The 26488-nt window shown below is 44.6% G+C and overlaps 1 protein-coding gene across 2 annotated transcripts in view; it reads left to right on the top strand.

Annotated features, from left to right (window-relative positions):
* The first annotated feature begins 312 nt into the window (after positions 1-312).
* LOC100092510 (spermatid perinuclear RNA binding protein) overlaps positions 313-26488 on the top strand; it is a 115676-nt gene continuing 89500 nt past the window's right edge. Inside the window, exon 1 of one of the 2 annotated variants that reach the window (XM_029062081.2) lies at positions 313-421. The gene's annotated coding sequence lies outside the window, so the exon portion shown is untranslated. The remainder of the gene's footprint in view (positions 422-26488) is intronic. The other variant, XM_029062078.2, reaches the window with a different exon arrangement.

Genomic DNA, 26488 nt, shown 5'->3' with positions numbered 1-26488 from the left:
GGCGCAAGCGGGCCCCAGGCGCGGCCGGGCTGGGGGAGGGCCAGGCTCCCTCGCGCAAGGGCGGCCGTTAGGCATTTGGCGCCGCCCGCCCCCCCCTCCCTCCCTCCAAGGTGCGCAGTCGGCGCAACGGCCGCCGCTGGCTCCGGCTCTCAGGTGCGGCACAGCGGGCTGGGAGGGAGGGGGGGAGAGGAGGGCCGCGAGGGGGCGGGGCTACGTTCCCTAGCAACGCAGGGGCCGCCCCCCGCGCCCAGCCAATCGCGGGGCTCGGCGCGGTCACGTGGGCTTCTCCTCCTTCGGTCCCCGCCGCCGCCGCCGCCGCTGCCGCCGGAGCAACGGCCGCTTGTTGGAGCGCCGGCGACGACGACGACGAGGAGCAGCGCGGAGCCGGGACCGGCCAGCGGGGAGAGGGGCGCCGGCCGCGGTAGGTTCCTCCCCTCCCCGGGAGGGCGGTTGGCGGGAGGCGCCCGCCCGGCGCCCCGCATTGTTTGTCGTGTCTCCGTGGAGGCGAGCGCGGCCGGTCCTGGGATTGTGCTGTCTCCGCGCCCCGGCAGCAGCAGCGGGCGAGGGCAGGACGTTGCGTTCACCTTTGGAGAGGAGGCGGTGCCCGCCCGAGGGGACGGTTGAAAGGGAGGGCGGGTGGGGGGCAGCGGCTCCGGATTGGGGGCGGGGAGGGGTGGGGGGTGGAGGGGGTCGGGATTGGGGGGGGCCACGGTGGATGCAGGGGGGCGGGATGGAGGGGGTTGGGATGGGGGGGGTTGGAGGGGAGGAAGGTTGGGATGGGGGGAGATGGAGGGGGTCGGGATGGGATGGATGGCGGGGGTCGGATGGGTTGTAGGAGGTTGGGATGGGGTGGATAGAGGGGGTCGGGATGGAGAGGGATGGATGGAGGGGGTCAGGATGGGGAGGAGGGAGATGGGATGCATGGAGGGGGGCGGGATGGATGGAGGGGGGCGGGATGGATGGAGGGGGGCGGGATGCATGGAGGGGGGCGGGATGGGGTGGATGGAGAAGGGCGGGATGGGGTGGATGGAGAAGGTCGGGATGGGGTGGATGGAGGAGGTCGGGATGGGGTGGATGGAGGGGGTCGGGATGGGGTGGATGGAGGGGTTGGGATGGAGTGGATGGAGGGGATCGGGATGGGGTGGATGGAGTGGGGCGGGATCGGGAGGAAGGGGTGTGTGGATGCCTGGGGCCGGGATTGGGTGTGATGGGCGCGGGGGGGGGGTGGGGGGGAGGGCGGATGGAGGGCGTCGAGATCGGGGAGGGGAATGGATGGAGGTGCAGAGAGTCTAGATGGGGGGAGGGGGTTGGAGGGTGCAGACTGCCGAGATCGGGGTTTCGGCGGGAGGGGGAAAGAGGGAGGATGCCAGGAGGCGGGGGGCGGGGGGCGGGTGGATGGGCAGTTCCCGGAATAGGAGACAGAGCGGTGGTGGAAGGAGGAAAATGCCTAGAATAAGAGGGAGCGTTGAGGGTCCAGGGTGCGGGGGCCCCGGGGCAATACCTGGAAATTTGGCATCTACAATGAAGGATGACAGGGAGAAGGAGATGGGCATGGAGGGAGATGCCCTGAGTGAAGATTCCCGATCCGAGGCGATGAAAGAGTGCCCCGTCCCAGGCCCAGGACCCAAAGGAGGCCGACTAACCATTGGAAGGGTGTCAGGTTGGACCCGTGTGGAAGTACCTAAGATTTGAAGGATGCCCCCCAAAGGAGGGAGTTTCCACATTGTGCAGGGGTAGGGGAGTGGAAATTCCCCAAGGGAAGGGACGGATCCTAGCTTTAGGGCCTTGAGAAGGAATGACTTTGACCCGTGTCCCGAGATGGAGGTCGCTCCTTGAAGGTGAGGTCCCAGGATCAGATTATCGTCGTCATCACTATCGAGCCGTGGTGAGTGCGGAGCATTATTATCCTTAGGTCCTTGAGGCTGGGTTTTAGAGTTAGGGTGACGGTGACCGACAACGCCCACGGGCAGGACGAGGGGATGGGGAAGAAATCCTCTCGCTGTCATCGAAGGAGAGTTGGGTTGTAATATTTTCCACGTCATGGGGTGCGCTGAGTGGTGCCAGTATGATATGGGGGTGATGGGGTGCTAGGTTCTTCACTCCGATGCCAGGACGGTGCCCCGATGTTGAGGCCCGAGTGTCAAAATGCTTTATCCGTGGCTGTATTCATTCATTCGGTCGTATTTCCTGAGCGCTACCCTGTGCGGAGCGCTGTTTTAAGCACTTGGGAGAGTAGAATCCAAGAAGAGACAGACGCATTCCCTGCCCACAGCCAGCTCACAGATGTCTGAAGTGGAGAACAATGCTTAGGTAGATTCTTTAGTGTGGTGTACGTTTAAGGCCATATGAGAGGAAAATTGCTTTAGCGGAATTTATTTAGGAGTCGTTGGGGAAAACTCTTCAGCATTATACCGGGAAGGGTGTAGTCGTTGAAGAAGGCAGGTACCCCGGGCCTGGTGTCTGTGCAGTGCTTTCAGCCTGCTAACACGTGGCAAATAACCTCTGGGGTTTAAACATAGATATTTCAGTTGTAGGTCCCCGTTGGGATTCCATGACTAGGGTCAGATTCTCTGAGATTTGAAGGGATCAAAGGAACCGCTTCTCCTTTCACAACTTCAGTACGCAAAGGAGTCCCTAAGAACCCACTTAAAGGTCAGAACACTTTTTGACAGTATGATACTAAATTCATGATCTCGCCAGACATTTTAATGGATTATTTTTGTCATGTTAATCCTCCACTCTAGTACCGCTCTGATCGTTTCTTGTGGCATTAATGTCCTTTGGGCAATTTAAAATAAAATACTAAGTGCCTGGTATTCCCATTGGAACCTAGGGAGATTTATGGATTGGTTTTACTCTTTTGAGAATTCAGGAATTGTCTAAATGTGAACACTACTGTACAGAAGATAAGGCTGAGTGAAAGCAGGAACCAGAACCGAATTTATCTTTGGGGTTACTCGAGAGGCTGATCTGAAATTTGAATTTAGTAGCCTGTTCATTTGCAATTTTGTGATTTTGCTATGGCACACTTTGATGGAAACCAGTGCATTTCTAAGTCAAATTTTCAAACATTCAGGTAGTAAAATAGTATCATGTAATCATTGCTATAGATGTTCATTTTGAAGGAGAACTGCTGTGGAGTCGAACCTTGTCAGGATGCTGAGTTTTGATGTCATGCCTCTGGATTAGGAAGTATATTTGATCACCTTGGCTCTCTGGTGGGTGTTAGATGCCGAAAGATACAACAAGAATAGGTGGCATTGGGAAACTGCCATCAATATTGCCATCATTTCTCTCTGGCAGTTTTCGAACCCATGGTCACAATCCTTTGAGTGGATCTAGTGCAAACAAAGCTGAATTTTAGCAGTCTTTGCCCTGGTGCTGCTATCTAGGGTGGCCTGAGGTCCAAGATAAAAAATTTTTCAACATAGTTTAAAAATTTTTCAGTCTTTATAATCCAGAGGAGACTGAGTTTGCCTAAATGTGGTATAGGAATTTGAGGGTCAAAATAACTGAGTCCTCTTTAATCAGAGAAGCAGCATGGTGTAGTGGCCTCGGATGGGCTGGGGAATCAGAGGTCATGGGTTCTAAACCTGGCTCTAGTACTTGTCAGCTTTGTGGCCTTGGGCAAGTCACTTCACTTCTCTGTGCCCCAGTCACCTCATCTGTAAAGTGGGGATTGAGATGATGAGCCCCTGGTAGGACAGGGACTGTGTCCAACCCCATTTGCTTGTATCCACTGCAGAGCTTAGTACAGTGCCTGGCACGTAGTAAGTACTTAACAAACACCATGATAACAATAATTATTATTATTAGTCTCAGTTGATCAAGAAGGCACTTGTACTTCTTTCCTATGTACTTCTTTCCTTGCCTCCTACAATCAAAAATGCCTGCTTCCTAATCGCCTCTAAGGAATTGAGAGTATTGATATTAACCTCTTTTGAATCCCTTTAAGGAATTATGTGAAAAACTGAAAAACTGATATCAATTTCTCTATTTCTCTAATGCATTATACATTTTCCTTATACTACTTTAATTTTTCAAATAAAATTCATTCTTGAAAATTGTTTATAGTGAGATTTTTGACGAGAACAAAATCTTCCTTGTGTGAGGAAGATGGAACCTTTTCTTTTTTTCCAAAGGAACACCTGGCATTTCTGACTCTTAAAGTGCGTCAGGTTTTAATTCCTCCATCATGACAGAAGCTTGAGAAGCTGTGTGGTCTAGTGGATAGAGTACGGGCCTAGGAGTCAGAAGGACCTGGGTTCTGATCTTGGCTCCCTCTGGTTCTGATCCCGGCTCTATCCCTTGTCTGCTGTGTGACCTTGTGTTAGTCATTTCACTTCTCTGGGCCTCAGTTATCTCATCTATAAAATGGGGATTAAGACTATGAGCCCCATGTGGTACAGGGATGGTGTCCAACCTGATTAGCTTGTATCTACCCCAGCGCTTTTGTTCAGTGCCTGGTACATAGTAAGCGCTTAAGAAATACCGGGCACACAAAATTGTCAACTCTGATTGTAATTAGGAAGCAGGAATATTGAGGGTGCTTCCAAACGTAGACTTTCCTGTGCCATTGTGATGTCATACACTGGTTCACTCAACTGGAGGTTATTGAAGGTAATAAAAGATGTAAACAATACCGTTGCCAATACATATGCCAGTCGTCTAATCAAAACTGCATTTCAAGTGTACATTTTAGAAATGTGGTGAGAAGAAATGAACGAAGGGCGTTAGAACAAATTGATTTATTGCTTCCTCTATCAGAAGATTCATACTTAAAACAAAGCCCCTTATTTTATAAAATCGGTTAGAGATTTTTCTAAACTGTTGACAGTTTCTATTCCCTCGGTGGGAGAAGGATTTTAAATGGTTTTTTTTTTGTTGTTGTGGTTTGGTTGCTAGTTTTAAGAAGCCTCCAGATGCTAACATGATTGACATTACAAAACGTAAGAAGTAAATTGCTTTGTTAGACATATATTTGGCTTGAGGTTTGTAATGCCACGCTCCAGTAGTAACTTCCTCTTACGCAGGCTGATGGAATTGTTCATTAACTTGTTTAACCAAATTGGAGCATCTATTACTATTACACTTTCCTGTAGCAGCCTCTTTGTTTATACTTGTTTTGTATAGGGTGTTTTTTTTATTGGAAGATTAGGTCGTTTTAAAAACCTTTTGCCGTAGAAAAGCTCTTGATAACAGGTAATTATGGGAGGCCTCGATTTAATCCAATTTTAGAAAACTGTTTATTGAAGTATGTTAATTCAGTTTATTAGGAGATTAAAATAGAAAAGGAATGAAAAGGGCACATGTTAGGTGCTCAGTATGTTAACTGGTGCGTGAAACTATTGTTATTATTGATGTGAAGTGGACAGATTTTTCACAGCATATATGTATATACACGTGCACACACACACATATATATATATATATATATATAGATGTGTATATATACACACACACACACATACACACATATATCTTTTCTTTTAATGTAAGGAACAGTTCTACTTGAACCTACATTGACCAAACATATTATTTAGTCATTTCTCTGACTGATTTGAGAGATCAGGTTCTTCTTATGTGAATTAGTATGAAGCATTTGCCCGGAGATGTGAGTATTGAAAATTTTCCTCCGACTCGGTTGTGTAATTAAAACAACATCAAAAATATTGTCCTTTTTCAAAACTTTAGAAACATTTAAATTGGTTCTATTGATCGCCTCAAATTGTGAGCTATCACAGCCCCTTTTCATTTGGAAAGTGAGTGTTCTGGAGCTGTCGTGTAATAAATCTGGAGGTGTTTCTAACTCACCGATACGGTATATAGCCTTTAAGACCTCCGTTTCTGCAGAATTTACTGCCAGTTGCAGTTCATCCATTTTTCCAATGAAGCAGGGGTCGCGTTCTTGCAAAATCCTGCTTTGAGAAATACTCACACTGTCGCACTCACCCGTTTTGATGCCGGACATACAAACCTTTCTTTGGTCACCACGGGGTGCTGTATCCAAACAGGCTCGCTTTGTCCAAAGAGGGTTTCCTAATTCCCTGACAAGACTGTAGCCAAAACACACAATGAAAACTCTGATTATGGCTCTGTGTCTTTTAGGTGTCCAGGATTTTCATAATCTTCTTTGGTCAGATCATCGCTTTTGAAAATAATCCTTTTCATTATATTTAACCCACCCCAAATGGCCGCTTTCCTAAAAGCAAGAGAAAAATGTAAGCTAGAAAAGGAGGTAGGGAGAACACTCAAGGGATCATTTGCTTGTGTATTGAAGAGGTAAAGATTTGGAAATACACGGTCAGCTTTTCACAGAAAGGGGCATTTAATCTAAAGGTTCTGATTTGACACAATAAGACTTTTATTGTGCATTTTCTCTCATTCTTATTAGATATTGGCCCAGTTAGACATTAACTGCTCACTGACTATAGAGTCTTAATACTGAAATCACCATTTGGGGTAAATACAGGGGCGGAAGTGAAGCAGAATGGCTTGATGTGTTCATTCTGGCTTGAATGATTTCAAAGCACATCCATCAGTGGTATTTGTAAGCCCTTAGTGCAGTGCTCTGCACACAGCAAGCACTCAGTAAATACGATCGAATGAATTGAGCGCTTACTATGTGCAGAGCACTGTTCTAGGCACTTAGGAAAGTACAGTTCAGTAGAATTGGTAGGCACAATCCCTGCTCACAAGGAACTTCCAGTCTAGAGGGGGAGATGGATGTAAAACAATACCTGCCTGCTCAACTTTATGAAAATGACTGAGCAAAAGAAATATTCTCTCAGGAACGAATATATTCCTCACTGGACTCAAACGATCAGATGTAAGTACTTCTGAGTAGCGGCCCCTCTCCAAACAGACTTCCTCCACTTTCTTTTGTGGTCCTTAGTCATTTTCATTTGGGTTCACTGGAACCTAAAGTGCTGTTATTTAACTAGGGCTGAAAGTAAAAATTGACTTATACCACAGTAGGGTGGGAGGACCAAGGCATTTAAAGGACCCTCCAAGAAGCCCAGGCATCATGCACAGAGGAGGCAGTGTTTTAGCATCTAGAGCTTTATCGTCTATTTATGTAGATTAATCCCCATCTCCCCCTCTAGAATGTGAGCTCCTTGTGGGCAGGGAATGTCTGTTGTATTGTACTCTCCCAAGTGCTTAGTACAGTGCTTTGCACCCAGTAAGTGCTCAATAAATATGACTGAATGAATGACTCGAGCCTTCCTTCAGGCAGTCCTCAGACTTACATAGCACAGTTTGCTTCCTGAAAACCACCAGCAGTTGGAACCCATTTTCTCATAGGAGCAATGTTTTAAATGGGGACTTGGATTCCAAACCTAGGTTGAATACCATATCTGTATCAAAATGATCAATTAATCAGTGCTATTTGTTGAGTCCCAACTGAGAGTGAAGCACTGTATTAAATGGTTGGAAGAATATACAGCAGAAGCAAGGCCCTGGCCTCCAGAAGCTGACATCTACTTGGGGAGACAGGTAGTCACTCCACCCCCCGCAATGTCTTCATGTATTTTTTTTTTTTAAAAAAGGTTTTTAAGTACTTACTATATGCCAGGCACTGTACTAGATACAAGATAATCGGATTGAACACAGTCCCTGTCCCACGTGGGGCTCGCAATCTTAATCCCCATTTTACAGGTGAGATAACTGAGACACAGAGAAGTTAAAATGACTTTCCCAAGGTTACATAGCAGACAGTTGGTGGAGTCAGGATTGGAACCCAGGTTCCCTGAATCCCAGGCCCATGATGCTTCTCACTCTCCTGCTTCTAATCCTCACTTACTGTCAATGCCAGAGTGGACATTTTTCCTTTTCAAATCCACCAGATTTGTTTGACAGCTAAGGAAGAAGTGTGGCCCAGTGGAAAGAGCAAAGACCTGAGAGTCAGGGGACTTGAGTTCTGCCACTTGCCTGCTGGGTGACCTTGGGCAAGTAACTTCCCTAAGCCTTAGCTTCCTCATCTGTAAAATGAGAATTCAGTTACCTTTCTACCTGCTACTTAAACTGTGAGCCTCATATCAGTCAGGGACTGTGTCTGACATGATTATCTAGTCTGTCATCTTGTATCTCTCCCAATAGTTAGCACAGTGCTTAACCCATAGTAGTAACAATTACTAAGTGCTTACTGTATGCAGAGCACTGTACTTAGTCCTGGAAGAGAGTATACAAATGGGAATTAGACATGGACCCTTTTCCTTGAGGGGTTCACAGTCAATCAGTGGTATTTATTGAGCACTTATGTGCAGAGCACCACACTAAGTGCTTGGGAGAGTGCGATACTGTGGAATCAGTAGATAGGTTCCCCTCCCATAACAAGCTTACGGGCTAGAGGGGGAGATGAAGATTGGGGAGAGGACTTTCCTGCCTTGGGTGTTAGGAAGCAGGATGGGATGGGGAGGGTTTGGGGCCGGTGGGGGTTCTCCTCAGAGGGGAACTGGTGCCGTTTCCTAAAAGGCTGTGTGACTAGCAAAAAGAACTTGATGGGGGCAGGCAGAGAGTTCCTCAGCCATGGGAGGGGTGGGGACAGTAGGGGACTGAGGGCCCACAGGGAGACCAGCCTGCAAATGCCGGATGTTTCTCTTGGCTGGAGGTGAAGAGGGTTCGGAGAGGCACAGCAGTGGCTTTTATACTCCGCCTGGCACACGCAGAGCATGCCAGAGGCAGGCACAGAGTTCCTCACTCATGACGGGAGGGCCTAGACCATGCATGGCACACATTTCGCTCATATGTGTTTAACAGATCCCATTATTATTATTATTAGTAGTAGTAGTAAGTCTTGGTGTGCTTTCAACTTTTCTCATTTGGTCTGGCAAGGGAACTACAGCAAAGGAAAGGAAAACACTGTGGAGCCATGGACCATTGGGGCTTTCTGGGAGGAGTTTGTCTTCCTTACTGAAGTGGAAAGCTACACTCACCTCAGAGGCACAGCTAAATTTTATAAGGAATTACTCAGAGGTGAATCCTCCCTCTCTGCTTGCTTTTCTCTGCTATCTCTGTTACTGCCTGCCTTGGGGCCTGCCAGAAGATTTACCCTTACCTTTGCTTCACTCTGAGACATGGGGTGAGAGATTTTTCTCCTTGTTGAATACCTTTTTTAATGATATTTAAGCACCTACTGTGTACCAAACACTGTAATAATGATGATGATGGTATTTGTTAAGCGCTTACTCTGTGCAAAGCACTGTTCTAAGCGCTGGGGTGATCAGGTTGTCCCACATGGGGCTCACAGTCTTAATCCCCATTTTACAGATGAGGCAACTGAAGCCCAGAGAAGTGAAGTGACTTGCCCAAAATCACACAGCTGACAAGTCGTGGAGCCGGGATTCGAACCCATGATCTCTGTCTCCCAAGTCCGTGCTCTTTCCACTGAGCCACGCTGCTGCTTGTAAGCAGCACTACTGAGCGCTGGGGTAGGTACAAGTTAATTAGGTCAGACAGCGTCACTGTCCCGCATGAGAAGGGAAAACATATCTCCATTTTAGAGTTGAGGAAACTGAGGCACAGAGAAGTTAAGTGACCTGCCCAAGTTCACACAGCAAGCAATGGGCAGAGCTGGGATTAGAACTCAGGTCCTTCTGACTCCCAGGTCCTTGTTCCACCTGTAGTAAAATAGGCCAGGGACCTAAGGACTAACTTTTGAAACCTGTGATAAGACTACTATTACTACTACTACTACTACTAATAACAATGGTAATAATTGTGGTATTTGTTAAGCTCTTACTATGTTCCAGGCACTGTATTAAGTGCTGGGGTAGATATTCATTCAATCAGTCATTCATTCAATCGTATTTATTGAGCGCTTACTATGTGCACAGCACTGGACTAAGCGCTTGGAATGCACAATTCGGCAACAGAGAGAGACAATCCCTGGCCAACAACGGGCTCACAGTCTAAATGGGGGAAGCAGACAATAAAACAAAGCAGAACAAAACAAAACAAGTCGTCTGGCATAAGTATCATCAAGATAAATAGAATCATAGCTATGTACACATCATTAACAAAATAAATAGAGTAATAAATACAAATATACACAGTGCTGTGGGGAGGGGAAGGGGGAAGAGCAGAGGGCGGGAGAAGGGGGAATGGGAAAGGGAGGAGGAGCAGAGGGAAAGGGAGGGCTCAGTTTGGGGAGGCCTCCTGGAGGAGGTGGGCTCTCACTAGGGCTTTGAAGAGGGGAAGAGAGTTAGTTTGGCAGAGGTGAGGAGGGAGGGTGATCCAGGTCAGGGGTAGGACGTGGGCCAAGGGTCGACGGCGGGACAGGCGCGAACAAGGGACCGTGAGGAGGATAGCGGCAGAGGAGTGGGGAGTACGGGGTGGGCTGCAGAAGGAGAGAAGGGAGGTGAGGTAGGAGGGAGCAAGGTGATGGAGAGCTTTGAGCCAAGAGTGAGGAGTTTTTGTTTGATGCGAAGGTTGATAGGCAACCACTGGAGGTTTTTGAGGAGGGGAGTGACATGCCCAGAGCGTTTCTGTAGGAAGATAATAATAATAATAATGTTGGTATTTGTTTAGCGCTTAACTAGGTACAGAGCACTTTTCTTAGTGCTGGGGTAGATCCAGGGTAATCAGGTTGTCCCACGTGAGGCTCACAGTCTTAATCCCCATTTTACAGATGAGGTAACAGAGGCACAGAGAAGTTGTGACTTGCCCACGGTCACAGAGCAGACAAGTGGCAGAGCTGGGATTCGAACCCATGACATCTGACTCCCAAGCCCGGGCTCTTTCCACTGAGCCACACTGCTTCTCGATGATCCGGGCAGTGGAATGAAGAATAGACTAGAGCGGGGAGAGACAGGAGGAAGGGAAATCAGAGAGGAGGCTGACACAATATTCCAGTTGGGATATTATGAGATCGGGTTGAACAAAGTTCCTGTCCCACATGGAGCTCACAGTCTTAATCCCCATTTTACAGATGAGGCCTAGAGAAGTGAAGTGACTTACCCAAGGCCACACACTAGACAAGAGGCGGAGCTGGGATTAGAACTCAGGTCCTTCTGACTCCCAGGCCCATGCTCTATTCATTAGACCGTGTGATCCATTCCCTTTTCTGCCGTAAAGCCTTAAAGCCTATGGTGCGTGCGGAAGGTTGCAGCTTTAAATCTCAGATGGTAAATTTCCATTTGATTCTTTCCAGTTGTAATATTGATTAAACATAGACTTTGCCCAAGATTCAGTCGGAGAACATTGCAGCCATAGTAACCAGAGTTTTTGTAGAGTTTCCCCTTGGATCTTGGCCCAACTCCTCACCCCTTTTGTTCCTTTTCCGTGCCATGGGGGCAGGAGGGTTTACTCTTTGGCCTGGTGGGTTTCAGCAAGGTGGCTCCAAAAGTCACAAGTCCCAAAGTCTAAAGTAGTTACCAAGTTCAGCTTTCTAATTTCCACAGGCGAAGTATGGAGTTAAAATAGGAGGTTTTCCCTTTGCATATGAAAATCGAGGTGCTGAGAGGTTACAGGCAGAGATAGGCCTATAGGTCTTCAACTGCAGGTTCTGTTGTCTCTTCAGTGAGGTCTGTTTGCCTCTGAGTGGGTGTGGTAAAATGACTGCCTTTTCTTTTATTAACTGAAGTCAGTTACCACAAAGTGATTTGTGCGCCAGTTCTAACAGTAGGAAGTACATAAAAGGTCTTAAATTATTACATACCTCTCGGAAGATTACTTTTTTGCCATGGGTCAGATAATAAGATGAGCTTTGCCTTAGACCTGATTCTGGATCATTTCCAGTTTCTCTAATGGCTGGAGTCAGTGAGACCGGATTTTGGCTGCCCGTAGGTGGCATTTTCACCATTAGCTTCCTATTATCGAGATTTAAAAAAAAAAAGGCCTTAATTCAGAAGTCATTTCTAGAAGTGCGGAGCTATGGATCCGATGCCTTTCTTTGATAGTACAAAGCATATCTGAAGAACTAGCTGGTCCTGCTAGCCCTTGATCTCCCAATTCTGAATCCAGGTAATTGATTTTTAAAACTTTTGGTATGACATTGAGCTCTACATGCATTTGATCTGATTGCAACTTTAACCTAAAGTTAACCAAATTGAATCGCCGAGAGCTTTAAAGTGATCCAAGCGCTTCTCGGTCAATAGATAGAACTTGAAATGGTATCTATTTTAGGCCCTTCCCTACTATTTGACTCTTCGTTATAGGTATCTGCTCAATATGTATTTTTATGATTGCTCTTTTGAAGACAACACGTAAAGACTGCCAGCAAGAAGCCTTACGCTTCCAATTGGGATGAAGCAGTACTTGTTTCTTAAAAATAAGGTCATATATATGGCACAACCTCCGACACAGGTACCTTAGTATTGATGATGATGTTTTGTTTTGCTTTGTTCCCTTTTGCTCTGCTGTCTGTCTCCCCTGTTTAGACTGTGAGCCCGTTATTGGGCAGGGATTGTCTCTATCTGTTGCCGAATTGTACATTTCAAATGCTTAGTACAGTGCTCTGCACGTAGTAAGCGCTCAATAAATACTGTTGAATGAATGAATGAATAATCAAGGTATTGGAATTGCCTGGTCCCTCATTTCCCTTCTTCTTGTCCTTTCTAGGTTGCCCTTGCTCCTGACTTTGAACTTTTCTTCACCCCAGTCTCCACAGCACTTATTTCATTATCCACAATTTGTCTCCTCCTCTAGACTAAACTCCATGTCTACCAACTCTGTTATTTTCTACTCTCCCAAATGCTTAGTACAGTGCTCTGCACACACTAAGACCTCAATAAATACTCAATTATGGAATTTGTTAGGCACATACTATGTGCCAGGCACTGTACTAAGCTCTGGGGTCGATACATGCAAATCGGGTTGGACACAGTCCCTGTCCCATGAGGGGCTCACAGCCTCAACCCCCTTTTACAGATGGGGTAACTGAGGCACAGAGAAGTGAAGTGACTTGTCCAAGGTCACGCATCAGACAAGTGGTGGAGCCGGGATTAGAACCCATGACCTTCTGACTCCCAGCCCCCTGCTATCCACTCTGCCATGCTGCTTTTATATGATTGATTGATTGCCAGAGCTCAAATTAATCAGTGGCAAAAAATATAAATAAACTTTCTTATCCATCAGTGATTTTCAGTTAGTCACCTGATAACTTAGGTGCATCTCCCAACTACATAAGTGTTTTTATTGGAAATGACATTTTTCCTTTTTAGTTATTTGTGTTTTTTTTTACCCAGACATCTCCAATTTAAAACCATATATTAATCAATACTATGTGCAAATGCCTATTCTGTTCAAAGTACCGTACTAAGCACTTGGGAGAATACAACATAGTAAAGTAGTCACGAGAAGCAACATGGGCTAGTGGAAAGAAAGAGCATGGGTTTGAGCTCTAGTTCTGGCTCTGTCACTTGCCTGTGTGACCTGGGGCAAATCACTTAATGTCTTTGTACCTCAGTTTCCTCATCTGTAGATTGGGATTCATTCCCCGTTTTCCTTTCCCGTTGGACTGTGAGCCCCAATGGGACAGGGACTCATTAAGGCTTATGCTGATCTGCATGAGTTGTAGCTATGATAGTATTTAATACACTGCTTAATAAATGTTGCCATAATTATTATAATCTCTGCCCTCGAGTAACTAACAATGCAGTGCGAGACAGAAAAATAAATTAGACACTGGAGGAAGAAGCAAAAGAGGTTATATACATGTGTTAGTGCTTGAGTAGTAGTGTTTAAGTTAAGTGCTTAGATTAAAGTATTTAAGTGCTGCAGGCGGTTGAGTGTACACCAGTATTTAGGTGCTGCAAAAGTGCTGAAGTGGCCCTAGAATTAACTTGGGGAGATTGGAGACTAATTGGGCAAAGAATCTAGGAGGAGGTCTGATTTCAGAAAGGCTTTGGTGGTGGTAAGAGCTGTGGTCTGGCAGATTTGAAGCGAGAGCGAGTTTCAGGGAGGGGAAAAAGCCTGAGCAAGAGGTAGGTGGTGGGAGAGATGAGAATGAGGCACAGTGAGCAGCTTAGCATGAGAGGAATGAAGAATGTGAACTGTGGGGTAGTGGGAAAAGAGGGGATAAGTAGGAGGGAGGGAGTTAACTGAGCATCTTAAAGCTAGTGTTCAGGAGTTTCTGCTTGTTGCGGAGAAGAATGGGCAACCATTGGAGGGATGGGAGGATATGTGCAGAAATATGTTGAAGAAAAATGATCTGGGAAGCACTGTGAAATGTGGGCTGGCGAGAGAGTCAATCGGAGTCAGGGAAATCAGTGAGGAAGCTGATGCAGAAGTTAGTAGGTGGGCTTGGATGTGCCAAATTCCTGGATCAGCATGCTGGCCATTTGTTTGATGAGGAAGGGACACTTACTGCAAATATCATAGAGGACAAATTGGATTTAATATTGGATTTAACGTTGGAGCTTGAAAAAAAGGGAGAAGTTGAGGATAATGCTAAGGTTACGGGCTTGAGAGATGGGAAGGATGGCGATGTCACTTGTTTTGGTAAAGTTATGTGGAAGAAAAGAGATTAATTCAGTTTGGGGGCATATTGAACTTGATGCACTTATGGGAAATTTCTTGGAGGCAAGAGGACAAGTGAGGTTGCAGAGAGGGAGAGAGATTGGGGCTAGTGACGTAGATTTCGGAGTCATCCACATAGGGGTGAGAATTGAAGCCTGGGAGTCGTCGAACTTGCCAGGAGAGTGAATGAGTAAACAGAGATGAGAAGGGGATCCAGAACAGAGCCTTGATGGATACGCACAGTTAAGAGGTGGAAGACAGAGAAAGAACTGGCAAAGGAGACCAAGAAGGATTGGCTTGCTAGTTTCTGCAAGAGAAAGGACTGGTTCACAGTTTTGAAAGTAGCCAAAGAGGTCAAGGAGGATTGGGTTAGGGAAGAGATTCTTCGATTGGGCAAGTAGGGGGTCACTGGCCACCTTGGAGAGAGAACAGTGTCAGTGGAGCGAAGAAAGCAGAAACCAGATTGTAAAGGGTGAAGAAGGGAATTGAAGAGGACGTGTGGAGGCAGTGGGTGTACACATCCCGTTCATAGGAATGGGAGGAGAAAAATGGGGCGATAGATGAAGAGCAAAGTGGATTCCAGAGAATATTTTTTATGACAGGGGCTATGTCTATTTGGAAGCAGAGGGGAAGTAGTCATCGGAGTGAGCAATTCATAACAGTGATCAAGGAGGGAAGAAGAATGGACACCAGTGTTTTTAGAAGGTGAGAAAGGATGGGATTGGAGGCTGCCAAAGGGGTTTAATTTTTTTAAAGGAGGCGGGAGATCCTCTGAGAGACAGCGGAACTGAAATAGTGGAGTTGGGGGTGGGAGAAAGTTGGAGAGGTGAGGAGACTTTGGATAGCCCATCCTGGTTTCAGTTTCGTCAGCTACTTAATCGGCACAGTCATAGAGACAAGAGAGGGATGAGCTGGGGGCACCTGCAGCCTCGGGAAGGGGTTAAAGGTCAGGGATAAACTGGTGGAGGCAATTGGCGTGTGGGAGTCAACGAGGAAAGCAGACCTAAATTAGCTTAGAGGAAGAGAGAGCAGAGTTGTAGCAAGCCCAGATGAATCTGAAATGGCCTAAAATGGCCTAGTGGTTAGATATACTCCAGCAGAGCCTTGCGGCCCGATGGCAGGGGTGAAGGCAGCAAACCTGTGGAGGAGATTGTAGACTCTAAGCTCCTTGTGGACCGGGACCGTGTCTACCGGGAAGCAGCCTGGCCTAGTGGAAAGAGCATGGACCTGGGAGTCAGAGGACCTGGGTTTTAATCCTGGCTCTACCAATCGCTTGCTCGGAGACCTTGGACAAGTCACTTCACTTCTCTGTGCCTCGGTTACCTCGTCTGTAAAACAGGAATTAGGTTCTCCACCCTCCAACTTAGACTGGGAGGCCCATGTCGGGGGTTAGGGACTGTGTCCAACCTGATACATGATCTACCTCAGTGCTTGGGACAGTGCTTGTCACACAGTAAGCGCTTAGCAAACACCATAAAATAAAAATTTAAAAAACCCAACTTTAATATATTGTTCCCAAGCTCTTCTGCACACAGTAAGATCTCAGTTAATACTATTGATTGAGGTCCAGTGCTGGGGTTTGATGATGTGTGATTGAAGTGATTGAGGATGAGGAAATGAATGGGTCAAAAATCTTGGAAATCGCTGCTCTATATAAGTACATATAGCAGGTTCAGGAAATGAATAGGGATATATATCTTCGTATACAAGATAGAGTTCCTATTCTTTGCTATGTAGTCTTGGCCAATCATGTAACCTGGTTTAGGACTGGAATCGGGAACTTAAAATGGTTGCTTACTGTTCGGCAGGGGATGAGCATAGGGACAGAGGTGTATCCTGGAGCCCTACTTGAGCTCACTGTGGATAGCAAGTTGGATAAAATTACCAGGAAACTCCATCTCCTCAACCGTCCACTTTGCCAGGTCAATACGGAGACTGGAAAAGGACAAAATTCTTTGTGATGCTGCTGGTAGGGAGGAAGACAGAGGAGGGGTTTGCTCACTGTTTAGTCTCTTGCTCCTTAACATTTTAAGCCCTGGGGAAAGGAAGTTTGAGGAGAATGGTTGATGGGGGTGATGGAACTTTGTCAAGTTAGTGAAACTGGTTCCTGCCAAAGAATCTCTGCCACAGAGGCAGTTGTGATTATATTAGACTTGGGGGAATAAGAGTGAAACCGTCATTGGGCAGAGATTGTCTCTGTTGCTGAATTGTACATTTCAAGCGCTTAGTACAGTGCTCTGCACATAGTAAGCGCTCAATAAATACTATTGAATGAATGAATGAATGAACGAAAGGCTTTAATACAAATAGATTTCATCATAATATGGAAAAAAATGCAGTGCTGCTTCCAGGCAGAATAGCTCCTGAAGTTTTCTCCTGTACTGTATTTAAATAAGTAAAAAGTTAATATCCATCAATCAGTACTATTTATTGAGCGCTATGTGCAGAGCACTGTACTGAACACTTGGGTAGGTACAATACCAGAGAATTAGCAGAACTGTTCCCTGTCCATAATGAGCTTAGAGTCTAGAGGGGAGACAGACAGACAGACTGATATATATTGTTAATGATTCATTAGCTAGGTGGATTTAGTCAGATTTCTCGGTATTGAAACTCAGCTGACTTTCATTCTAAGAAGTGTCAAAAAACAAAAATCCAACATCAGATTATTGAACTTTCTGAGAAATTTAAAATGAGAAACTATTTTCCCTAATAACAATGCCATATTCAGGGTTTTTTTTCCTAGGGGCAGAGAATATCTGCTATAGTGTGTTCCTGATTATTAAAATAGTGCTTGATAATAAAACTGTGACAAATATGTGAGTGTGTTACTGAGCCGACGCTGTGCTATACTATTTAGCTTTGGTTTTATATTGAGGTCATTAGCTACCCTGTGAACCAAGAAAGAAATCTAGTCTTTACCCAGTGTAGAAATTAGCAACTCCGTATATGCAGGCATTTTTATTTCAGGTTGATATTTATAATTTTACTTCAGAACATTAAGGTCCCTGGGATTACTTATCATCTATCTCAAGGTTCATCTTGGCTTGTTTCTGGGCATATTTGCAGTAAGCTATCAGTTTGACATCATGGCACCACCCTCCTCTAGAGATACTGTTTTTGAAAATGAGGGACGTAAGTAAAAGTGGACTTCTGCATCCCAGAACCTATGCCCGATGATAGAAGCAAAAGATGTCAATCCTGCAAGTTTTAATAGGCCGCTTGAAGTCTTAGTTAGGCACGTAGTCTCTTTCTAGTTTGGCTAATATGCACCTCAACTACTGGCTAGGAAGGGTATTTATTTATTTGTATTAATGTCTGTCTAGACTGTCAGCTGCTTGTGGGCAGGGAACGTGTCTGTTTACTGTTTTATTGTACTCTCCCAAGTGCTTAGTACAGTGCTTAGCACACAATAAGCGCTGAATAAAAAAGATTGAATGAATGAATGAATAAATGATTGAGTGGTACCTTGTTGGGAGAAAAGGACAGTTGTGTGGCAACCATGGGACATTTACCCTCTCGACTGACCTTGGAAAGAAGGGACTGTCTAGGATGACAAATGAGGAATTAAGTTGGAATAGCCGCAGATGTCAGCAAATAACCACCAATTTTGTGTATTTATTGATATCTAATGCATTAAACTTAAAACTGCTTTCTGTGCTAATTTGTCTGGGCACCATAGAATAAGTGCTTCAGTAAATGGACATTAGAGACTTCTAGTTTCCTCCACTTTTGGAAGTATCTCTTCAGCTCAGCTAAAACATTTGGGGTTTCATTTATTTTTTGACTCGGTGGGTGGTTTCATTCCTTTCCTTCTTTCAAAGGAAGGGGACGGCTAAATTTGAATTGAGCCATGAAAAACAGTATTCTAAATAGTTTTGTTGCTCATGCGAACGTGTAACATTTTGGTTGCCAAAACAGTTCAAATTAAAAGTAATGCCCATGTGTGTGTGTGTGTGTGTGTGTGTGTGTGTGTGTGTGTATGCGTGAGTGAGCTATGATGCCGTGTGTGTGTGTGTATGTTTGTGTGTAATGGTGACCCAGAGGAAAACTGTAAGCAAAACGAGCCCAAGAGTTTCTTCAAAGACAAATTCAGGGAAACACTCCTCCAGATTGAACAATACTGACATCCTTAGCCAGGACATGACAATGATAATAAACAAAAGGGAACTGCTGAAGCAAAATGGGAGTACTTGGTCTGAGCAAAATAGATATGAACTGATTGTGAGGCTGATAGGGTACAGCAAGAAGTAATGATTCCTTGAATTTGGAGCTTTTTGAAAGAAGCAGCATGGCCTAGTGGAAAGAGCTTGTGACAACTGGGAGCCAGGAGACCCAGTTTCTAGTCAGCGCTCTGCCATTTGCCACCTGCCACCTCTCTTGTGGCTCAGTTTCTTCGTCTCTAAAATGGATAAAATGCTTTTCTTTCCCTCTTGGATTGTAATCCCTTTGTCCAATTCAGTTATCTAATATCTACCCCAGACTTTTACCACAGTGGTTGGCACAGAGTAAGTGCTTAATAAATCCCATTAATTATCACTACCCCAAATAATTTTCCCATATATTTTCTCATTTTAGCCTTAATAACTTACCTGTGATGTAGGAAGAGACTACCTGTGGTGAGAGAAGCAGCATAGCGTAGTAGCTAGAGCACAGGCCCAGGAGTCAAGAAGTCATGGGTTCTAATCCCAGCTCCACCACTTGTCTGCTGTGTGACCTTGGGCATGTCACTTCAATTCTCTGGGCCTCAGTTACCTCTTCTTAAAATGGGGATTGAGACTGTGGGCCCCATGTGGGATGGAGACTGTGTCCAACCCAATTTGCTTGTATCCACTCCTGCACCTAATATGGTGTCTGGCACATAGTGGTTATCAAATGCCACAATTGTTATTATTATTATTAGGAAGAGACTGGAATTATATTATCCCCAGTTTATTATAGATGATGATCTTGAGGCCTAGAGAGGTTTAAATGACTTGTCCATGACTACCCAGCAGGTCAATGGCAGTTTGCTGCTAAAGCTGCAATTTAATGGTCAGTATGAAAGGAATCTCTGACTACAGTATGGCTCCCTATGTTCTTTATGAAGACATTGTTGCAGTTTATTTGTATGTTATGAGTAACTTGTGATGACAGGGATAAACTACCCTTAACGAATGAAAATAAGTATGGCTTTTTGTCTTTCAAAATAGTATTAATCCATCAGTAGAGTGCAGACCCTGTGCAGAGCACTGTGTTAAGCACTTGGGAAGGTACAGTGGAATTAATGGACATGATCCCTGCCTTCAAAGAGTTTACAGTCTAGCAGGGCAAACAGACCCTAATATAAATTACAGATGGGGGAAGCAACAGAGGTTAAACCTATGTACATGAGTGCTCCAGGAGGTGTGGTGCTGAGGTGGCGACAGGGTGGGAGAGGGGGAGAGGGAGATGAGGAATTATTCTGCGAAGACTTCCCAGAGGAAACATAATTTCAGAAGAGCTTTAAAGATGGGCAGGACTGTGATCTGCCAGATTTGAAAGGTGAGAGAGTTCCAGGCAGAAGCAGTGAAGGCGTGAGCAAAAGATTGCCTGCGAGAGAGACAAGGACTAAGCACAGTGAGACTGACTTGAAAGGAGGGAAGTGTGTGAGCTGGGGTATAGTGGGAGAGGAGGAAGGAAAAACTAGGGAGGAGAGCCTTGATTGAGGGCCTTAAGGCCCATGGTCAGATGTTTCTGAGTAATCTTAATGATGCCTATACAGGAATATCAAGGTTAGAAGCACTCCGAGATACAACCCAAATTGTCTGAGACTTTGTCTCGGGTCACACCCAGCCCAGGGATGCAACCTGTAGCATTTGATGCCTTACCCAACACGTACTCCCAACCTGTCCTGTCCAGGGTTCCAGCTGAGCACTGCAGTTCACTAAATTTGTTTCCACTTGCCCGTTCCCCACCTTCCTCTGCCTCACCTGCACTGAAATTAAGCAATCAACATTGAATGGCTCTTGGAGGAAGCCAATATTCAGGTGTTGAAGAGCTCCCTGAGCAGATAACCCAAGATGTTGTTGAACTGGTGAAGCAGTTAATTTAGAAATGGATGATGCAGCTGTCTGAGTTAATTACAACTCATTCAAAGGAGTGGTCCAACACAGATCTCGATGAATCTAGAAAATCCAGGGCCTCTTTGGAAGATAGTGAAACAGATGAATAAACTTTCTACCAGGTAATGTCTGTCAGATGTGAGGAGGGAGGACGTTCCAGGCCAGACACAGGACGTAGTCGAGAGGTCAGCGGCGAGATAGACAAGATGGAGGTACACTGACTAGATTGGCATTACAGGAGTGAAGTATGTGGGCTGGGTTATAGGGGAGTAGCAAGGAGCTATAGGAGGGGCAAGATTTTGAGGGCTTTAAAGCCGATGGTGAGGAGTTTCTGTTAGATGTGTAGGTGGATGGGCAGCCACTGGAGGTTCTTGAGGAATGACGAAATGTGGGCTGAACTTTTTGGGGAGAAAAATGATCTGGGCAGCAGAATGCAATATGGACTGGAGTGGGGAGAGACTGGAGGTGGGGAGGTCAGCAAGGAGGTTGATAGGGTCATTAGGGAGGGATAGGATAAGTGCTTGGATTAATATGGAGGCAGTTTGGATGGAGAGGAAAGGGCAGATTTTAGTGATGTAGTGAAGGTTGAACTGACAGGGTCTGGTGATTGAATATGTCGGTTGAATGAGAGAGAGTAGTCAAGGATAACGCCAAGGTTATGGGTTTGTGAGTCGGGAAGGATGGTGGTGCTGTCCACAGTGATGGGAAAGTCACAGGGGAGAGATCAGGGCTTGAGTGGGAAGATAAGAAGTTCTGTTTTGGATATGATAAGTTTGATGTGATAGCAAGACAAACAAGTAGAGATGTCTTGAAGGCAGGAAGAAATGCGAGACTGCAGAGAGGGAGAGAGATCAGGGCCGGAGATGTGGATTTGGGGATTGTCTGCAAAGAGGTGGTAGTTGAAGCCATGGGAGCTAATGAGTTCTCCAATCAAGTGAGTATAGATGGAGAATAGAAGGGGATCCATAACTGACACTATCCTGCTTTGCAAGCCTGTAACCTTGGCATTATCCTCTACTTATCTATTTCATTCAAGCCACACATTGTCTGCAGTAAAATCCTGTCGGTTCTACCTTTACAACGTCTCCTTTCCTCTCCCTCCAAACCACTATTACAGTAAGCCCAGGACTTATATCCTGCTTTGACTATTGTATCAGCCTCTTCATTGACCTCCCTGCCAGCTCTCTTCCCCTCTCCAGTCCTTACTTCACTCTGTTGTCCGGATTGTTTTTCTAAAACAAACGAACAAAAAAATTTAGTCCATGTCTCCCCTGTCCTCAAAAACCTCCCCTGGTTGCCCATCCACTTCCATATCAACCAGAAATTCCTTATTGGTTTTAACCTACTCAGTCGGCATCACTTTAAGGCACTCAGCCAGCCATTTCCCTCATACCAAAGCTTCCTGATATTCCCCTTGTGCTTGGATTTGCTCCCTTTATTCACCCTTCCCTCAGCCCCACAGCACTTATGTACATATCTGTAATTTATTCATATTATTGTCTGTCTCTCCTTCTAGACTGTGAGAGTATTGTGGGCAGGGAATGTGTCTACCGATTGTTATATTATACTCTTCCAAGTGCTTAGTACAGTGCTCTGAACACAGTAAGCACTCAATGCATACGATTGATTGACTTCTACAGTACCTCAATCTCATCTTTCTCACCACTGTACCCTTGCCCATATCCTCCTTCTGGCCTGGAACTTTCCTCCTTCATTTCTGACAGATCACCACTCTCATCTTCAAAGCCCTACTAAAATCTTATAATGATAATAATAATAATAATGACATTTGTTAAGCACTTACTATGTGCCAAGCACTGGTCTAAGCGCTGGGGTATGTACAAGTTTATCAGGTTAGACATAGTCCCTGAACCACATGGGGCTCACACTTTTATCCCCATTTTTACAGATGAGGTAATTGAGGCACAGAGAAGTTATGTGATTTGCTCAAGGTCACACAGCAGACATGTGGGAGAGCTGGGATTAGAACCCATGACCTTCTGACTCCCGGGCCTGTGCTCTAGCTACTAGGCCATGCTGCTTCCCCTCCAAGAAGCCTTCCTTAACTAAGCCCTCACTTCAACTGTTCACCCTTCCTTCTGTATCATCTGTGCACTTGGGTCTATGTCCCTTCAGCAGTTTTGATAGTGACCCCTTTCCCAACCCCCAAGTACTTATGTACATGCCCAGCTGTAATTTAACGTCTGAGACATTAAAATAGCCTTCTAGTATATAAGCTTTTGCTGGGCAGGGAGAGTGTCTGCCTACTCTAATTTATTGTATCCTCCCAAGCGCTTAATACAGGGCTCTGAATACAGTAGTATTCAATAATAAGCATTGATTGTTCACAAATGGTTAACCTGTCACAAAATACTTTAAGGAGAAAAGAAGCACCTACCTACGCATCTGGAATTTATCTTAATTTCCATCTCCCCATCTAGATTGTAGGCTCTTGTGGGCAGGGAATGTGTCTCCCAACTCTATCATACTGTACTCTCCCAAGCGCTTCGTACCGGGCCCTGTACACAGTAGGAGTTCAAATGCCATTGATCGATCACCCTTAGCATTTCTTTTTCTAAATTGTAAAAGTGATACATAGCACCAAATTTAACAAACATCATTATAACCCTTTTGTGAGGTTTGCGTTTGAAGTAATTAAACGTTTCTTGTTGAATCTGAAGTATTTCATTTAAAAATTTTGAAGTTACGGAGTGGCAATACTCTGCTTTTGTAATTATCAGATCTTTCATTATAGTGTAGTTTTGCCACTTTATAGAATCCTGGTATGCCTTCTCCTGGAAAACTGCAGTTCTGGTTGCCTAAATAGTAATAATAATGATGATAATCATAATGGTAATGAAAATTGTGGTATTTGTTAAATGCTGACTATAAGCCGAGCCTGTACTATGCTCTGGGTTAGATACAGGATAATCAGGTCCCACATGGGACTCACAGTCTAAGCAGGAGAGAGATCGGGTACTGAATCCCCATTTTGCAGATGAGTCACAGAGAAGGTAAGTGACTTTCCCAAGATCACACAGCAGACAAATGGCAGAGCCAGGTCATCTGATGCCTGCATCTTTGCTCTTTCCACTAGGCCACACCGTTTCCTACTCATTTTAGGATGGGTCTACTAGAGCCAGAAAAGGTATTAAGAAGGCTTCATTAAGCAAATGGAGCAGAGTTTTTGCATAAAACACTGAAAAGATTTTAAGTTTTCATTTAGGAAAGGCAAAGGAAGAGAGTTAGGATTAAAATTTACAAAATCTTGTATTCAAATACAGACTTGCTTGTTTTTTTAAATATGGTATATGTTACGTGCTTACTATATACCAGGCACTGTACTAAGCACTGGGGTAGATACCAATTAATCTGTTTAGACACCGTCTTTGACCCACACAGAGCTCACGGTCTTAATCTCCATGTTACAGATGAGGTAACTGAGACAGAGAGAAGTGAAGTTACTTGCTCAGAGTCACACAGCAGACAAGTGGTGGAGCGGCATTAGAACCCAGGTCCTTCCGACTCCCAGGCTGGGTCTCTATCCACTAGGCCACACTGCAACAGATCCCATAATAAAAAGGTACTCATTCACTCACAAATTTGGTAGATTTAAAGCAAACCAAAAGAAATGTTTTTCCACCCAGAAGGGTGAGTTCAGGCATAAAAGTATCAGTGTTTTCAGGATTGGGATATGTAGCTAAGCTAGGTGACCATAACATCTCGTTAGAAGATAAAGATAGGGATGTTAGCTATTCAATCTGTAACTGTAAGGATGGTTCTTCTTGAAAATTCATTACTCTTTTTAGTGTGAAATGCTCGATTTCCTTTTTTGACCTAGATTGTTCCAAAACTTTTTTGGGGAGAGGGGTGGGGGGACAATGTTGAAATTTCTAAAACTTCGTAATAAAAATATTAATTGTGGTATTTTGTTAAGTGCTTACTATGCGCCAGGTATTGAACTAAGCACTGGGATCAGTTTAGACACGATCCTTGTCCCACATTGATGAAAGTAGGAGGAGTATAGAGATTGAACCTCCATTCTACAGATGAAACTGAGGCACAGAGATGTTAAATGACTTGTCCAGGTCTTACAGCAGGTAAGTGGCAAAGTTAGGATTAGAACCCAGTTCTTATGACTCCCAGGCCCAGGCTCTTTCCGCTAAGCAACATTGCTTCTCAATGGCCTTAAACTTTGTGAAGTAATTTAATTTTGTTTTTTAACATTGTTTCTTAGCCTTGGGTAATCACTTTTCTGTTTTGGTCAAGAAATTGCTTACCTTTTCTATCAGCATAACATTTTGAATGAATAATATAGCTAGAGGCACTTTGGAAAAAGACTATTGTGGTATACAAAGCGTGCTTGAAGAGGGAAAAAAAAAATCTTCATTTAGACTGGCAGACAGCCAATATTTTATAAGCTACAATTTTCCTTTGAATTGCTCGTGGTTTTGTAGCTCTGTAATTTGTGGTTTTCTGAACTTGTAAAACGATTACATATATTTAAAAATGACCTTATCACTTCAGCATTTTAACAGGAGACAACTATCAAATTCTCATTATATCAATTCCTACTTTGTATCTTATTAAATCTTCTTGGGTTTAGAGCTTAGAGGGGGACCAAATCCCCAATTTTTGGTGCTAGGACAGCAGCTTAATTCAAATAAGGAAATCTGAGTTTCTGCAAATCAGGCCACCACAAAACCATGCAGCCTCCACCCGATTTCACTTGTTAGCCACAGCTGCCGACATGTGTTGAATTATACAGTGTGAGGCTTGTTTTTGTTTTTTGTGCCAAAATTAGTAGGAAGTAGATCTATTCCACTTGTGATGGAATTGTATCTTCAAGGCCAACGGTGAATAAATTAGTTAACATTCCTTTTGATATGTTCCTGGACTCAGTCAGAATGAATGCTTATATTGTTCATAAGGTTTATGTACATGGGTTCTTTAGTTGTGGGTAAGTATTTGTAACCAACTTATTGTTTGAGAATGTTAAGAAGGGTGTGCCAATTAATAGTTCCTTTCTACATTTATAGCAATTTTATAGATTTAAAAATGGTTTGAACTTCTACCTTTTAATTTTTCAAAATAAGCTTGTCAGATATTTAATACAATGTGACAGGTGTTTTATCTGTGGCATTAATGGTTTAAGTATTCATTGGTTTGGGGTGAAATTTGAATCCAATTCCTCATTAGTTGAATGATTTTTGTGGGAAAGGATCTTTTACCAAAACTGCCAGCAGCTGTGTATCAAACACCCATCTTAAAAAAAAAAAATAGGTATAGTCAGCTCTGACACAACACATGCTTTCATTACATGTTTTGGTTAAAACACAGTTGCAGAATTGGTATATATGTCTTGACAGCACATCTGTGTGGTTACAATGCAGTCTGGTATTGGAAGTAATGGCTTTATGCATACGTGTGGCGTCAAACACTGCCTGAGTTCTATGTTCTGTGCTTTCATGAATGCAAGGTTCTACAATCAATCAGTCGTATTTGAGTATCAATCATATAGAGCACTAACTATGTGCAGAGCACAGTACTAATCACTGGGGAGAGTGCATTACAACAATAAACAGACACATTCCCTGCCCACAACGAGCTTACAGTCTAAAGGGGGAGACAGGTATTAATATAAATTAAATTACAGATATGTACATCAGTGCTGTGGGGTTGGGCAGAGGTGAATAAAGGGAGCAAGTCAGGGCGATGAAGGGACGGGGAGAAGAGGAAAGGAGGGCTTAGTCAGGGAAGACATCTTGGAGGAGATGTGGCTGCAATAAGCCTTTGAAGTAGGGGAGAGTAACTGTCATATGGGGAGGGAGGGCATTCCAGGCCAGAGGCTGGATGTGTACAGAGTACTGTACTAAGCACTTGGGAAGGTACAATATAAAAGAGTTGGTATACGCATTCCCTACCCACAAATAAGCTTACAGTCT

This window comes from Ornithorhynchus anatinus, chromosome 4 (assembly GCF_004115215.2).
Source record: "Ornithorhynchus anatinus isolate Pmale09 chromosome 4, mOrnAna1.pri.v4, whole genome shotgun sequence".
Taxonomy (NCBI): Eukaryota; Metazoa; Chordata; class Mammalia; order Monotremata; family Ornithorhynchidae; genus Ornithorhynchus; species Ornithorhynchus anatinus.
Note: the sequence above shows the minus strand (reverse complement) of the source record. Positions and strands in the feature narration are given on the sequence as shown.